At 39.8% G+C, this 15,377-nt stretch overlaps 1 protein-coding gene across 2 annotated transcripts in view; it reads left to right on the top strand.

Annotated features, from left to right (window-relative positions):
* The window catches only part of PRKCE (protein kinase C epsilon), a 451,351-nt gene that overhangs the window by 1,203 nt on the left and 434,771 nt on the right, over positions 1–15,377 (top strand). The gene's annotated exons all lie outside the window — the stretch shown is intronic.

The following is a 15,377-nucleotide window of genomic DNA, read 5'->3' as shown; positions in this document are numbered from 1 at the left end:
CTTACTGTCATCTGGTACGTAAGTCTCAGTTACCTTGGAGAAATATAGTCTACTTCGTAGCTGGGGAGAAGTAGGCACTGGAGCAAAGAAGATGAGACTTGAAAAGAGGGTCTGGCTTTCTGCCCCCTCCAGACAGCGGGTGCTACGGGGAGCTTGCAGGCTGGGAGAGCCCTGAGCCTCCAGAGCTTGAAGGTTGGCGGAGAACCTGGCGTCTTCCGCAGGCGCGTGGTGGGCTGGCTGTGTGTGATTTTGTGTGGGTGGGTTCCTCTGTCCTTGGAGAGGCACGTGGAGCTCTAGACTGAAGCCTTCTTGCACGTCCTGGCTTTGTCCTGCGGAGCCGAGTAAGAAGCTGCTTTATTTTCCCCTCCGGGAGGAAGCTAGCTTGCTTCTATTCTGTTGGATGGTAGTTAGCTCATCTTCCAATATACAGAGAGAAAAATGTGTTCTCTAGGATGTCTGTCCCCTCCAGGGTCCAAGAAACGTCAGCTCAGCTTGTTTTGCCCAGTGTATTGCCCACCCTTCCAGAATGAGTGTTGTATTTCAAAAATGGTTCTGCTTGTAATTAGAAATCAATGCTTTGAAACCTGCTTAAAGTTATATTGTTTTCTTGTTTTTATTTTCAAGATACCTTGCAATGAGATACCATTTCTAAGTCTGAGACTGTGTTAATTGATTACATTTTCAGAACATTAGGGACTTGGAAATAGGCCTTGCCTCATGCACTGTAAGCCAAATGCATTCAACCTTGGCACCCAGAGAAGCAGGGAGAAGCAACCCTGTTTTAGCTGTTCTTGGAGAGATGGTGTTAACAAGGAAATGGATTTCTGTATTTTCAGATTTGTTTCATGTTTCTACCAAGAGCAGGTGTGGCTCTGGGTGCATAGGTTTTCGGGGTTCTTTGATCCACACAAAAAGAGAGGTATCTGCTTCTCAGGGAGAGATGTAGAGAAATCACCTTCTATTTGAGAACAAATAACTTCAGGATTGCCCTAGGGTCAGAGGTTGCATATGAATCACCTTGGCTTATTACCTTACAATTTTTCAAGGAGATGAGGTTTTAGGGGGAAACAGGAAAGAACCTGTTCTCTTTATGTTCAGGGCTGTGAGGTAGCCTGCCTGAAACCATGGTTACATGGCTTGTAGGGAAGCTCCAACATATCACACCAAGCACAACCCTAGGAGATTTGTGACTTATACTTGGGGAAGCAGGCAAACCTTTGAGGAATCTCAGAGAACCCAGTGCCATTCCATTCTATTCCATTTCACCAGTGCTCCTTACCTTTGCCTCCCTCCCACCACCAGAATTCTCACTCATTCCCTATGTCCTTTACACACGTGGCCACTTTTACTCAGGAAAGCACAGTGTGTCTGACGGGGAGCTGAAGGCATAACTAATTTCAGATACAGACCTAAACACTAAAACCAGTGGTTTTGAAGTTTTGCTGTTTTAGAATAGGAAGGAGAAGGAAAAAAACATGACATTGTTAGTGAAGAAATGGAGGCTTTTGATGTGTATGCAGAGGAGGGAGTTGGACAGGAGTCCGAGAACAGATAGGATGAACAGCAGGTCTGCTTATGTCCACAAAACAGATGTGGTTGGAGGGGGAGGTTTCTGAGTGCCTCTGGTGATGCTTTGCTGGGGCCCACCCAAACCCTGGGCACATAAGGGCACCGTTCTTCCTTTTGAGCACTTCCAGTGAAGCATGCATTGGGCACTGGTCTTGCTTGGTTATCATTCTCTAAGGTTATCAAATGCATATAAGATTTGGCTCTAGACCAGATTATCTAGTGCACAGGCAAATTTTACAGACAAGGACATTATGTCCCAGAGAAGCTAAGTGGGTACCCAAGGTGATGTAACAGGCAAAGGGGTGTTGGAAGTAATGCCCACACCTCTTATTGGCCCCCACTTGCCCTGTGGAAAGCTAAGCCCCCTGGCCTCCCAGTCTGTTCTCCCTGCAGATTCATGTGCTATGTCCCTGAATGTTTTTATTGCACATGATAATTTAAAGTGCTTTCAAAATCATCTCTTTTGCCTTGCATGTGTGAATTAAGTACGACAGGTATTAGAAATATTAAAAAACTTAAGCTGCAGAAAGGCTAAAGTCATAGGATGGTGAATCAAGTAGTGGAGCTGGTTCTCTTTGCTCATCTAGCATTGTTTTCACTAGAGGATGCTGTGGCCGCTTTGGTTCCTCCAGCCTGAAGGTGGGCATGCATCCACAGAAGTGACTGGCCCTTGGAAACAGACAAGTTGCACCTGGGCTGACTAAAGTCACCTTTCCCTTTCCTGTCAGCCAGGAGACACCTAAAGAATCATACCTTTGGGTAGAAGATCCCAGGCTGAGACCTCTGTGTTCTTTACCTGGCATTAATGAAGAGATACACCCTTTCTCAGGTGTGGCTAAGAAATCTGGCCTGAAGTAAGGAGATATGGCGAGCATGAAACAGCTGCTTCTCTCATTGCTATAGAATACTTCATTCAAAGGAATTCAAATGTATTCACCCAGTTCCTGTTTGGTGCTCAGATCCAACCAGAGAAGTTTAAGTACTCTAATCCAGAGGTAAAAGAGACCATTGGTGACTCTCAAGGGGCTTCCATTTCACTAGGGAAATGGCACTAACTAGATACAGATGGACACTTAAGTAGCAATTAGGTTCTAAATGAGTATGTTAAAGGAATTCAAAAGCGGCTTGTGCTAGGAGAGCTAGAAGAATCTGGAGGGTTCCTGGAAGGAGGCATGCATTGGGTGTGAAATGTGGGTAACATTTATAGAGGTATTTACAAGAGGGGCAGCATTCCATAGGCATGGATGGACTCAGCTGGAATAAAGGCAGAGAATGTCTGTGGTCAGGGCTGGAGCACAGGGAAGCGTGGCTAAAACTGAGGGTGCCTCTCAGAAAGGACCAGGTAGGATCAAGTTTCCCAAATTTAAGACTTATATCTGAGTATTGCCTGTGCTGTTATTTACTTAATAGTTTTAAATATTGATTCTTTTACTTTTTACTTGAGCCCCAATATTCGTCTCTATCTCTATCTTCAGGACGTTTTTAGGGAAATCTTAGAGGATCTCTGAAAATCTCCATCATTATTTAAATAGAAGTGGGTGGGAAGGATCCTGAAAGGAGGTGTGGAAGGACTGGAAATGATCGATGCACCCTTTTTATGCTCCTGAACCCTGAATTTGAACGGTAGCTGGGGTTCCATGGATCTGATGCTAGTCTACTCACCACCGATTCCTATGAACTTGCCTTCTAATCTAATATTGCTCCCTTTGGTACATAATTGGTTGTTTAATAGCTATCCTAAGGCTTAGTTCTTGCCCCAGTGCTATCACAGATAGCTGCATGGTTTTGGGGCCCTGAAGTTCAAGGGCCTCAGGCCTCATGGGCAGTCAGGCCTTGTCTGTCTGTCCGGCTTCTCCTATGTGTTTTTGACCAGAAGCTGAATTAGAGAACATCTGAGGCCCTCAGTTCTGTAGCTCCTCAGTGGGCCCCTTTTCCTGGAATCTCTGAGTTCTAATCACAGGATGCTTCTACCACTCACTAGTTCTGTGCTTTTGGCATGTGACTTAACCTATTTCTTTAATCTATTATAAATCTACTTCTTCATCTGTATCATGGGAATACAATAGTTCTTACCTCTTAGGGTTGTGAGAAATAAGGGGAATCTATGTAAAGCTCTTAGTAAAGGGCCAGGCTACAATGTATTCTAACAATATATTAATATTTGAAGAATTATATGTGTATATTCATAGTTTTGGAACCTTAAATCAGGACTTAGATCCAGTGAAAGATATTTTTCTCCTTGCTTTATAAATGTATTGATGTGAAAAGTCTCACATAACCTAAAAATAAATTTAATTTAGTTACATGTAACAAATTGCCATTTTGAAAATATTAGAATTACTTGAAATAAGATTATTTCGGGAAGTCTAGGGATTGTGGCCACTGTGGTCAAAGGTTAATTATTTATCGAAGCATATGAATAATTGGAAACAGGGATATTTGGGAGCTGTCGTTCTGGTTTTACTGTACTAATTTCATCTAGTTTTGTGGATTTAAATACATTCTCAATGCTGTTGACTCTAAATTCCTTATTCCAGCCCATACCTGCCCTTGAGCTTCTGAACTCATACGTGCTACTGCCTTCTTGGCATTGCCATTCGATGTGTAAAGGGCATCTCAACCTCAGTGATATCTAAAACTGTATACCTGATTTCTCCCTTCACTCGTCTTAGCCTCTCATAGTCTTCTCCATCTCAAGAAATAGCAACGCCATCCTTCTGACTGCCCAGGCTAGAAAAGCCATTCTTGACACCTTATATCCAGTCTGTCAGCAGCATCTGTTGTCTCTACTTTCAAAATATATCCCAAATCTGATCATCTTTCCATACCTCTGCTGACACCGCTCTGGCCCAAGTCCCTATCATCTCATACCAGGATCATATCAACAGCCTCCCAGAAGGTTTCCCCAGTTTCATAAGGTCATGTCACTTTGCTCACAAACCCTCCAGAGTAAAAACCCAAGTCCTCATCATAATCTACAAGGCTAACATGGTCAGGCCCCTGTTATGACCTATCTGACCCCATTGCCTAACTCTACCTTGTTCACTCCGCCCCCAGCCATGCTGGCCCATTGGACACCCCTTAAAAATATTTACCATGTTCCTGCCTCAGTCTTTGTACTTGCTATTTTATCTTTCTAGAATATTTCTACCTTCATGGTTCAAGTCTTTACTAAATATTACTTTCTCAGTAAGGCCTTTTCTGGAAATCTTATGTAAAATTTACTTTCTCCTTGACATTTCATGTGTTCCTTTCCTGTTTCATTTTGCACTTCGGCTTTTATCTGTATATAGTACATATTCAGATAATGAATATATACTATATTCAGATAAAAATATAGTATATATTTTCTTATTTATCTTTGTTGTCTATCTCTAATGCCAGAACAGAGGTTCCGTAAATGCAAAGGTTTTTGTTTACTGCTGGCATCCAAAACAGTTCTTGGCACATTGTTGAATGAATGAATGAATTCCATCAAACAAGCGTGTATTCCCTAGCACTTACTACGATCTAGCACTACAATAAATACAGAGGTCTTGGTAAAACAAAAGTTGTGTATGGTATCATTTCAGTCTCCCAGGAGTAAGAAGTCTACTTGAGGAAACCAGTATGGTAAGCAGTCAGGTCAATTTCTTAAACAATCTTTTTGTATAGCTTGAAAGAAGGAAGAAGAAAAAGATATTTTACTTTATAAAAATCTGTGTGATCTCTGAAGATGTTTTTATGAGAGAATGCTATATTATTTCCTTGTGGCAATTTGCACCAAGCTGGAGCATCTCCATCAGGTCCAAAGTTTCTAAAAGTCAGAACTGTATACCCTTTAAGTGCCCAGGGCCCATGCAAGATGCTGGGATGAGGGGATAAGGAAAATGCCCATGTGTTCTTCCTTTGCAGAGTTTAAAATCAAGTTTAAGTTCTCTTAAGAGCTTAACGTCCAAAACCCTTTGTATTTGGCCACAACAATAAGTGAAATTTTAAATTTCAGCGCCTGAACTCACAGAGCTCATTGAGGCACATGCAGACAAAGCTTCCAGGGGTTTTACTAAGATTAAAAGAACTCCAGAGCAGGCCTTCAGTATTTTACATAAATAAAATCTACGCTCGGCAAAACACATTTCTTTCCAAGTTCCTCTGGGTATATATGGGCTTGTTAAGTAATTACATCTATTATAATGCTAATTAGCAGGGCTGCACCTGTTCGAAATCTAGTTTTCTGGCAGAACCCATGTAAAATGGCCAAAAGTCTAATGTACTGGGAGAATCAAGAGGACATGAACACACTGTTGTCATTGTAGCTCACTGACTTCTAAACAGAGTGGAAACTGCAGAGGGAATATGATTGAGCTGTGTTATATTATGCCTGGGAGGAAGAGGAGACACACAGGCCTGTAACCAAATCCAAGTGCAGAAAGGAAGACCTCTCCTGCCTGCATCCCCTCCTGGTCCCCTCTACCTCATCTTGAAGTCTTAGAGAGGTAGTTTTGAAGCTAGCAAAAAGTCACTTTTATTTGCCACCAAGGAGTAAACTCATTTAGCTAATGATCCCAGGAAGTATATCAGAATAAAAATGTGATCAGGTTCAAGAGGTTTTAGGAAAATCATGGTGAGTGAATCTATAAATAATCATTGAGGAAAAAGGACTTTGATTTTGCTTATGTCCTTTCCCCACTCCAAACTATAGCATCTCTTGGTGCCAGTCATCTTTTCCCAGACAAATGTAAGCATCTGTGAACAGAAAATGTCTTTCCCCAGTGGATATGAGCCACTCAGGAAGTCCATGTAACCTAACCTACTCAGTCATCATTTGGTTGAATAAAAGCCTACTCTTTGAGATCTGTCTTGTAGAAGCTCAAATAGGCAGCATTCTTTAATCAGACTTAGATTCTGCCCTTCTTAGAAGTTCATCATCTGTATGGTGCTAAAAAAAAAAATGATGCTGGAACCCACTAAAGAATCTAACCAGTGGACAAAGTGATACGTTCACTCATTGTCCCAGCCATCTTTTTATTAATTTAGCAAATATTTATTGAATACCTTATATTCCAGTCACCATGCCAGGAGCTTGTCCTTGCTCTCATGGAGTATGTAATCTAGTAGGAGACACAATATTAATCAAGGAATAACATAGATATACTGGTATGTAAAATTACAGCTAAGAAGCAGGGCTTATTACAAGCCTTTTAGAGCTGGGGATGTCTAGACCTTACCTCTTTAGGATTGGATAATATATTTCTCTTTCTCTGGGAAATTTATTGAACAGGGAGTCAGGTGACTTCTATTAATTAGTGATGTTGAACCTTAGATTCCACATGTGTGAAAGCAGAAGTTAGCACAGTCTAGATGCTCTGTAAGGCCAGTGTTAACAAGAGTCCTGACTTGGCTGTCTGCATTCTGGGCTTTGACTTTGCTCAACCTAACACTTGATAGTATTTCATCTTTATTGTTTTCCACGAAGCTACGTCTGTCTCCACTGAAAAACTGCCAGTTTCTGCTTTTGTTCCATCCTCATCTTTCTTCATTGTTGTGAAAATCACAAAGCAATTTTTGATAGCTTACTTCTTTACTTAGTGTTCAAGTCTCACAAAAATACATTTATTTTTAAAATGGAGCTTTCTGTGTATCACTGACCTACTCAAAGAATATTCTGAAAACAAACAAACAAGCAAGCAGAATTTCTAGAATGCAGGGTCTATGAATCCATCTTCCTACCTTCTGGATTGATGATTATCTAAACCATTTTAGGCAGCTGAGAGAATTATCAATCAGCCAGCAAGACTGGAGCATATAACCAATCAGTGTTTGCCAGAGTATCATCCAAAGAGGAAGGAGCCTTAGAGTATTTTCAGGTTGCTGTGATAAAAGAGGCTGGGAAAGATTACAGAGTCAAATGCACATTAGTATATTAAAATCTCCAAGATGGCCTATAGCAAAGGGACTTGTACGCCTGTGTATGTAAGCACGTATTTCTAAGATGAAGATATCATCGCACAATGCTCTTATTTGTGAAAAAATTATTAGCACCGTAGAACTAGTATTTTGAAAAATTAGATAAAAGAAGGAATGGCCTCCTCAAGTGGGCCATTGAGGGATTCAGTGTTAACATCTTTTTAAGGACAGTGAAATTGAGGAACTGTGGGAATTCACAGGAGAAGGGGATTCCAGTGGGTTCTAATAGCAATGGCTTCTTGGTAAGATTTTGGGCCAGGCCTTGAAGAAAATGGAATCTGGATAGATAAGGAAGGGAACTCCTCTAAATTGGAAGAAGAGCGTAACAAATGTTGGACAAACAATTTTTAGCATTTTGGGTTATGAGGGCCATCAGGAAACCAGTGAGATTAAAGTAGGACTGCAATCCAAAAATTATTGCTTCATTAAAACACACACAGACACACACACACACACACACACACACACACACACAAAACAGAACAGAACAAAACAAAACAAAACAAAAAACAAATCAAAACAAGCTATCCAAAGAAAGGGAACAGCAGATAGAATGGACATTCATTCATTAATCTGTTCATCCATCTAGCCACCCGGCCAACTAGCCAGCCAGCCATTCAACAAATATATATTGAATACTTCCTGTGTTCTAGGAATTTTGCTTGGAGCAAAATGTTGAACAAAATCACTTATGGTATATTGAACTCTTGATTATCAAGGAAATCTCTTCTGAGAGCAAACCTCGATCTCCCACGCTGTATTTCCAGTTAATTTTCTTTTGTTTATTTCTTGATAGGACTGATAAAGGTAGAGGATAGCTTTGTAGCATCCTTCATGTAATATTTTCATAAATCTAAAATAAAATACTGTGGGCTTTGGTGTCAGTCCTGGCTTAAATTCTAGTTTTATTAATTTGGGCTGCATGATATTGGGCAAATTATTTAATATATCTGTACGAGTGTCATCTATAAAATGGGAATAATAGCTATTTTGTACAGTTATAATAGTAGATGAAACATGTAAAACTGCTTGGCTTCTAACAACTTTTTAATAAATGGCAATAATTATTATAGTAAATATTTGCAAGTAAGATTTATTATTAGATTCAGGCAAAATTGTGCTTCTGTCTGAAGATTTTGTTTAGTAATTACCAACTGAGGACTTTCAAGCAAAACCTTTCCCATTCTCTAATTCCCTCTCTCTGAAATAGGCTAGCTGTAGGAAACAGGAATTCAGGGTTTGCTGAATTCCAAGTTCACAGAATTAGAATTTTACTTTTGGCCATTTTTAGTTTGGCTCCTGCGCTGGGAGTTGAGGAGAGTGTGGATTGCTTGCCCTTGGCTTGGCTTCAGTCCCAGTGGGTGGACTTGACACACTGCTCCCTTTTGCATTTTTTAAAAGCAGAGTCAATGTTGCATTTTGACCTGAACATCCCCTGCATTGGCAAATGTGGTAAATGAGGTCTGAGGCTTCTTTATAGCCCAATTTGCTGTGGTCCAGGTGTATGTCCCATTTCTTTGAGTCAAAGCATCTGACTTCATTTTCCTACCATGTGTCTCTTCTGCAAACCCAGCCCCTAATGCAGTGCACATTGATTGGTCTGTTGTCCCAGCCCCAATGTAGGCAGTGCACAAAGGTGCTCCGTTTAGAGAGCAGGATTTCGCTTTTGACGAGGACATGAGATTTGCTAAGGAGTAAATTGAAGAATAGCCAGCCTTTTGAAAAGATTACCGTATGCTCACAAGGATCATCTCTCTGTCCCTCTGCGGGCAGAGGAGGGAAGTTTGCAGTCACTTTAAAATGGAAGGCTTAGCATCTTGTTAAAGTAATTCCAGCATTATCTAAAAGTAGGGGACATGTTTTTTTGATCAGGGACCCCCTTTGAGAGCCTCTGGAGTGATGGAGGCAGTTTCCTGCCTGAACATTTGAAGTCCAATCCATCCCATTGGCCTGTTATGTGCTACAGGACCCCACAGCTTCTCCCTTTTCTCATGGTGATTATCAGGGCTCTATCCACAGAAAGTGTATAATCCCCAGCCATGACCACCTAGCTGGTTTAAAAATCTTTTTTTCATTTTAGAAAATACTATTTCATTTAAGTTCCAAGTGCCTTAGTTCTAATTCTTGATGACTGCTTTAGGATTGGTTTTTGTCTCTTTATTAGTCTGCTTCTTCAGAATTCAGATTTGTGCAAGAGTTATACAAGGATACTAAATACCCTTTCAAGGTACTCAGAAACAACAGTTGTCACCTCCTACCCCAGTTGCTTATAGGATAGTGTCTAGTCTCATCATCAACCAGACATTCAGGGCTCTGCATGGCTGATACCCTTACCCTTCTCCCATTTTCTGCTAAGTGGATCCCACATGGTGTGTGCTAGGAACTTTCTCCATAAGGGCTTGTTTCTGTCCTCCAAAGCAATTTTTCTTTGCATTCTGATTCTGCATGTTCATATTCCTGGAATACTGTTACCACCTACTCAAGTCTCCCTCCTACGTGGGCCATCATTCCTAGAACTTTTCAGGCTACAGCTTTTTTGGTCCTTAGAATCCTGGTAACATTTACAGTCTGTGCCCTCCATTTAAAATGATCGATGTCTAGTGTTGACGGTTGGATATCCTTTGTCTCTGTTCTCTTGTAGGGGCGGAACAGGTCCTTGACAGTAAAAACTTATGACATTTTATGCTTATACTTGGCATATTGCCTTGCATATAATAGATGTTCGATCGATTAAATAAATAAATTAATGATAATATTTAATATTTAATATAATATTTACCTAAATAAATAGATGCTCTTAAGATTTGTTCTTGAGTGTTCTCCTTTCTTCTATGGCAGAGAAGAATTTAATATTTTAAAAATTACACACACATACATACACTTGTATGTACTTTGAAAAAGAAAAAGGCAAGGGAGAATACTGACATATGGACAGGATTTTTATCTTTTATTTCAGCATTATTTTAAAAAATTGACTAGTTTTTGACCCATTTCCCATTTAGGAAAAAAAGTTCAGGTCACTGCCAGCATTAATTTAATTTTACATAAACACGCTCTTTGAGGCTGAAGCAAATCTGACTGGTTTTCAATGTTAAAATAAAATATAAAACCTGTTCTTGGAGTTATTTCTAAATGGAACTTGTCTCTAATCCTATTGTAACCGAAATGTATACACAAATAGGATTCATCAAATGAATCTTCGGCTAACAAGTGTTTGAGGACGATGTTAACATCATGCGTAGGAATGCCACATTTTCTAGGATTTGACATTTTCAGTGATCGAGAATTGCTATATTTTGTAAATGGAAATACCACTACTAAAAACAGAATGCTATAAATAGCATTTCCAAAGACCAGCGATCTACTAGAGTGATGTGAAAATAATAATAAAAATGAGATATTTTGTGGCAAAATTTGGAGGTAATGTTAGGACTGTAATCCGCGAGTCATCTCGGGGTAAATGCTATAGCTGCCAGTGCCACAGGCTAGTATTCTCAGGGCAAATGGGAAATGGATTAAAGGAGTGTTAGGTTTACAGAAATACTGAGCAGGAAGCACAGAGTTCCAATATACCTCTCCTCCCCAAACACAGTTTCCTGTAATATATCTTATTTCTGTATCTATATCTATATCTACATCTACATCTATATCTATTTCTGTATATATGTAATATATATATATTCACACACATATATATGTATTTTTTGACTTTAAAAGAAAGAGCAAAAAACATACATTTTAGCCATTGCCTATTGAAGTGGTTGGCATCCTGGCATCACGGTTAAATGCAAAGGCTTTGCAGTAGAGGGAGGAGGCGGGGTGTAATCCTGGTTACACCCCTGAACTAGCTGTGTTACTTTTTGACAAAGTGTATAACCTCTCTGATGCTTCATTTTTTTCATCTATAAAACAAGATCAATAATATCTATCTAATTTGTTGTTTGGAATAAACACTATAATGATTAGAAAGTGCTTGGAAAAGTATTTGTCACTGATAAGCATGCAAAAATGTTAGCTATTATTATTAATAGAATTCTGTTGTAAAAAATAAATTGTAGATTATGTGGTTTGGGACTTATCATGTTGTCGGAGTCCATTTGATTTGGTTTTATATATCTGAGGGCTGCAGAGTTGGGGGCTGCTTACCTACCATCTGAAGGGCATGCCTTAGATGGCAGTTCTCATTGCAGTGAGTTACATAGGAAATGATTGTGGTTTGCAAAGTTTGTATTTGCTGCCTGCTTTCGAGCATTTATAGGCTAGTATACATTCACAGAGTGCTACATTCACAGTTTTCTGGCTTATTCTTTATCAACTCAACTCTACCACTAATGAACTGTGTGACCTGAGGAAGGAATTAACCTCTCTGAACTTCAGTTTCCTCAGCTATAATATGGGAATGGTCATATTGGCTCTGCCTACCTCGCTGGGTTTCGAGACGCATTTAGCATACCTCTGAGAAATGAAACATGTCATACACATGAAAGTAGTAATGGTGAACCACTTTGGGATTTGGGGAAAGGTCATGGCTTGTCCAAAATTTACAGAGGGGAAAATTGAGACTAGAGGTTGTCTCTGGTAGGGACTAGAGTGGAACTCAGATCCTATTTCCCGAAGTCCCTAACAGAACTGTGTTTGGGTTTCGTAGCTAAAACAGTCTGCCTCACTCTTTCACATTGTTGGGGCTAAAGGTTTAAAATTGATCTGCTGGCTTTGTTTCTAGGAAACTGGAGTCTTAGAAGCCCACCCCCGTGTGCAGGAGAACACGTCTCTTTCTCAGCTTCCTTATCCTTTCTTGGCTCTTTAAAATTTTTTCTTTATCACTGCTTATCATATGACTGTGCACAGACAACTGTAGAGCCAACTATTTTAGGGGGGAAGAGAGAGGAAGACAGATAAGACAGTGATTCAGAAACAAGCAGGAAAATGGAGTCATGTGGCTGTCCCCCTGTGGGTGGGATGTACAGTAGTTTTGTAGACAGAGACAGTCTCCTGAGTGCCTGGAGAGTAAATGAGACCCCCCCCGGGAATGTGTTTTAAAGCCCTTCCCTGAGCTAGGAGAAGATTCAGAGGCCAGACGGAGCACCCTTCGCAAGGTTCACATGTGCATGCTCTCGTTAGAGCTGTGCTCTTGCTCTTGGGGCCCAGGCCCTGCTATGTGCGAAGGGCAAATGGGGGCTCTGAAGGGGAAGTCTTGGTGCCTGCCCCCAGCATTATCAAAGGGAGAAGTTCCCACTTGAAAAGACTGATCACATCTGTTTCAGAGTGAGGAAATTGGGTCCTGAGCTAACCTTTTAGTGGAAGTATAAATCAGTGATCCTTTTGTGGAAAACAACTTGGCAGGTGGTATTTTCAAAAACCAAAAATGTATATAAGCAAAATATAATCAAGATAATGTATGCTCTTAATTCCCTTTTAAGTTATCTATGTGTATATTACAGTAATATTATTTGAGATCCAGACAGCAGCTTGTCTCTGATGGCTCAAGAGGTTAGCCCTGTGGATGCCCACATGCAGTAAAGCTGCCATGTGCCTTCTCTGATGGAATTTTAGGCAAGTAAGTATCATTTGACCTTTTTCAAATTTAAATTAAGAACTTTTAGAATTTTTGTCTACTTTTTTGGAGGATCTATTCTTTTTGAGGGAGAAAGACATGAGAAAAGAGAATAATAGCACATCTTGACTAGTTTTTCAAACTATGGGTGAGGACCCATCAATTGAGGTCATGAAATCAATTAAGTAGATCTCAAACAGCAGTTTTAAATGTGGAAATAGAAGAGAACAATATTGAAATTATCAGAATCCATTGCATGCAGTAAGGGTAAATATTGCTTTATAAAACTTCTGCTTCAGTTTTATGTATATGAGTTTTATTTATATGATAATCTTAATTCTTACTGTGGGTTTCAGTAAAAATAAAATAAAAATAAAAAAATCTGAGAAACATTGACCTAGAACACAATTTCTAATTCAACACTTTTAATGAGCACTAGTAAGATAGAGATAAGAAAGTAAAGAAGATAGGGTTCTATGCACTCAATAAGCTTCCCATTTGCTCACCCAAACATTTCCATAGAGGCAGATGTGTTATCATTGCCCAAGGGAAGGTTATTAAAGGCTTTGGGGAGGAGGTGGCTTTTGAAGAATGGGTAGTATAGACTGGTTTTGAAAAGCCTGCCTGACTACTCCTCAGTGAACAAATCTGTAATAATGCAGGATGCAGAAATGACCTGATAAACTCAAATACCTTATGTTTTCCAAGAGCCCCCATGTCCTGAATCCCCTAGAAATGGCATTCAGTATCAGATAGTGACACATCAGGGTTCTTGAGTTGAACCGCCAGAAATTCAAGGTTAGAGAGCTCAGTTTGTGCCCTCTGATGCATGGTGGGTTTCTCCAGCACTAGCTACACTTCAGCCAGCACAGGACAGTTTTGCACTGTTCGATCAGGAATGTGGGGGCTTTGGAAAATAATGTGTTTTGACCTCACCCCTCATGGGACCACACAATGTTAATACATTTGTTCAGAAATCTGTACCTTTTCTCTTGATTCTCCCATCACGTTTTTTTGGTAGTAAACACCTGTTCTGCCTCAATTTGACCTTTGAGGATAACAAGAGTCAGGGAAGTTAAGTGATGAATTGGCAGCTGAGGCAGATGAATGAATATCTTGGTCTCTTGGTTTTTAGGACTGGGCTATTTATTGAATATGCACAGGTATGTCCTCTCCCAAACAGATTGAGTGCAGGAGACCCAGGGCATGGTCCAGAAGGTATCAGCATCAATACAATTATACACTTAGCCCCAATATATTTTTTATACATTTTAAGTTCTATTCAAAAGGCATTCAGATGAATTAATTTTTTTTCCTACTTTTCTCTTTCCCTCCCCTTCCTCTTCTCTCTCTTTTTCTCTTAGTGATGATCAGGTGGGGGAAAGGTCCATGGAACATTTTTTCTTTAATTGAAAGAATGTGAAAATAGCTACCCAATAACATATTCATTAACTTCTCATGTATAGATGGAAAAATATAAGAGCTTAGAACTTAAGTGATTTGATTAAAGTAAAAATCCAGTGAAGACAAAGGAAATATGAGAAAACAGGTTTCCTGATTCCTAGTAAGGTGTTTGTATGGCTGTACCACGTTGGATCCAACCGTCCTCTACCTACCACACTTTCATCATCCATCATCATCCATCCATCCAGTTTATTGATCATAAGTTAATGCCAATACCATATGTCCAGAATGTTCAGTAAAGGAGGCTGATTTTTTTTTTCATTTATGTTTTTAATTTGCTCTTCAGCTATTGACTGAGATGGGTCAGTCAGACCTCCCTTTGGGCTGACAAAAGTTGAAACATAACTGTTTGGTTGAGATAACCATTTGACTCTCTCTCAGGGGTTGATCTTTATGTGTCAAATGGATGGTAAAAACCATGATAGTGAATGATTTTCTTTAAAAAGATTCCCCTTGTTGCTCCCCCCACTTCCAGAATTCTCTAGGTGTCAGGATGCATTTCCTTTGTAATTCGGTCTACGGCAATGGCAACATACTTCCTTTTAAGTTGGAGCAGGCTTTTCCAAAATGTGTTCTGCAGAATAAAAGAAGTTAATAGTTTATACATGCTCAAAAAAGGAATGCCATAAAACCAAGTAGATTTGGAAAACAGTGGATTAAATAAAATGAAACATTTAGTGCAGGAGTTCTCAGGGCCTTTAAAATGCTAATTTCCATTAGTCTCCAGAATGGCAATTGAGTGAGTAGTGTTCCCAAACTCATTCGATCATGCAATACTGTTTTGGGGACCATACTTACATCTCTTAAACTCATCTGGTAAGTACTGTCTGAGAATCTGGCTCCC

The sequence above is a fragment of the Pteropus medius genome, unplaced genomic scaffold (assembly GCF_902729225.1).
Source record: "Pteropus medius unplaced genomic scaffold, Ma_sr-lr_union100, whole genome shotgun sequence".
In the NCBI taxonomy this organism is placed as follows: domain Eukaryota; kingdom Metazoa; phylum Chordata; class Mammalia; order Chiroptera; family Pteropodidae; genus Pteropus; species Pteropus medius.
This window is presented reverse-complemented; position numbering and strand designations above follow the sequence as displayed.